This window comes from Elephantulus edwardii, unplaced genomic scaffold (assembly GCF_000299155.1).
Source record: "Elephantulus edwardii isolate Elephantulus edwardi_28Jun2011 unplaced genomic scaffold, EleEdw1.0 scaffold00122, whole genome shotgun sequence".
Taxonomy (NCBI): Eukaryota; Metazoa; Chordata; class Mammalia; order Macroscelidea; family Macroscelididae; genus Elephantulus; species Elephantulus edwardii.
Genome location: NW_006399872.1, coordinates 3433014 through 3435334, shown reverse-complemented (window position 1 = coordinate 3435334; position 2321 = coordinate 3433014). Strand labels below are relative to the sequence as shown.

The window sequence follows — 2321 nt, the reverse complement described above, 5'->3', positions numbered from 1 at the left end:
TAGGGATGATGGAAAGAGAATTGATGCCTTTGAGCTGTGGTGCTGGAGAAGAGTGTTGAATATACCATGGACTGTTAGGAGAACAAACAGGTTTGTCCTGGAGAAGGTGAAGCCGGAATGCTCCTTGGAGTCAAGAATTCTGAAGCTTCATCTGACATACTTTGGGCATGTTGCAAGGAGGGACTGGTCCTTGGAGAGGGACATCATGTTTGGCAGAGTGGAGGGGTGACGAAGGAGAGGAAGACCTTTGATAAGATGGATCGATTCTGTGACTGGAGCAAGTGGGAATAAGTGTGTTTGAGATGGCTAGGTTGACACAGGATAGAACAGTGTTTAGAACTCTTGTACATAGAGTCGCTATGAGTTGCAAATGACTCGATGGCACATAACAACAACAACAGCCTACAACAACCTACAAACAGCACTTTTCTGGCACTTTGATCCATCAAGAGCTTTGCAGGAGAAAAATGAGCCATCTCGCCTGTGAGATTTACAGGTTCTGAAGACCCACTGGAGTGTCATTTCTGAAGTGACTCCAATTCAATGGCAATAAATTTTATAATTCCTGTCAAAACAATATTCTCTATTATAAATAATTTCTTAAGTAGATCTCAATTTTAGTCACCTGATTCAAGATGACTTTATGTATGTTGTTCTTGTGTATCTAGTCAGAAATAACCCATAGTAGACCCACCAACAGGTTTTTCAGAGGTAGTAAATCACACAGAAGGAGATTGTCCATCCTTCTACCATGGAGCAGCTGAAAGTTGGTGGATTTGAACTACAAACCTTTGGGATTACAGCGGAGCATCGTGGTAACATTCCATTATATGTGTATATGCCATTTCTGTCACCAAGCCTGTTGTTTCCTGCTACTACAGAACAAAATATTGCCCTGTTTTGCACATTATTCAGGATTGCTGCTTTATTTGAGTACACAGTTTCAGCTTGGATTGCTGATTTATTTGAGTACACAGTTTCAGCTTGTTTCAATCTATTTCACTGAGGGTTTCCCTCATTTTCATTGGTCCTCCACTTTGCCAACATCATGTCTTTTTCTAGTGACTAATATTTCTTGATTTTATTTCCAAAGTGAAAACATCGAAGTCTTAGAATCCTCATTTCTAAGGAGCTTTCTAGTATAGTGTGTCTCGTAAAATTGACTTGTTTATTCTTTTGATAGTTTATTCAGTACTATTCACCAATACCACGGCTCAAATACATCAATTCTTTTTGTCTTTCTTCTTTCATAACCCAATTTTTGTATAAATAGTTGATGTCATAGGTAACATAATCTATTGTTATTGTTGTTGTTGTTAGGTGCCATCAAGTCGTAAAGGACTCATATCAAAGCTATGAAAGACATGCACACTTGTATAACTTTCGTAGTTTCTCCATGCTCATAGAGTTTCTGGGGGTATAAGCTATTTTGGAAGTGGATGCCACTCCTGCTTCCAAGCTTGTTTTAATTGGGGAGCTCCACCAAACACTGTCCACCATGGGTAGCCATTATCACATTTGACACATCAGTGTCACAGTACATAACCTATTATAGATACTTATTTATAACTGCTATAAGAGTCCTGGTGGTTCAACAGTTAAGCATTTGACCAACTGAAATATTGGTGGCTCACTCACCGAGTGGCTTCTTGGGAGAAAAGACTAGTGATCTTTTCTCATAGATAGACTACAGCCTGAAAACACTGTGTGGCAGTTATACTCTATCATGAGAACGTGGTATGAAATGGAACTGATTCTAAGGAGTGAAATGAAATAACAATATTAATCATTACAGTGAACAATAGTTAATTGTATTGTACAGTGTGGAGGTCACCAAAAGGATCTAGAGAAGAAATGCAAATAGCTAAAGACAAATATCTGCTGATTGATTCATTCTTGATTATATGAAATTGTATGTCATCCTTAGAAATAACAATGGGAAGAAACTTCTGAAGGATTAATGTGACTTTTTACTATTAATGTGACCCAATTTGTAGGCGCAGACAGAAAAAGTGCTGATGAAATAATTTCCAACAAAAAGAAGGTGCGATAAATATTGATTGAGAAATTTTTGCCTTAAAATATGTGATGAAAATATGAGGTAGTAGCAAAAGGACAAAGATTGTTTCTTGGTAGCTCTTGGAAGATGATAAAGGACGATAAGGGGAAAATAGCTCTAACTTAGTTTGGCAAATGTTGTTGTTGTTGTTATGTACTGTCGAGTCATGTGCGACTCATAGCGACCCTGTGTACAACAGCCCTAAACTGTGCTTGATCCTGTGCCAATCTCATTGCCTCTGACACACCCATCCCGATTACCC

At 38.4% G+C, this 2321-nt stretch overlaps 1 protein-coding gene across 1 annotated transcript in view; it reads right to left on the bottom strand.

Annotated features, from left to right (window-relative positions):
• The window catches only part of LOC102855243 (chromosome unknown open reading frame, human C4orf17), a 47666-nt gene that overhangs the window by 10880 nt on the left and 34465 nt on the right, over positions 1 to 2321 (bottom strand). The window lies entirely within an intron of this gene.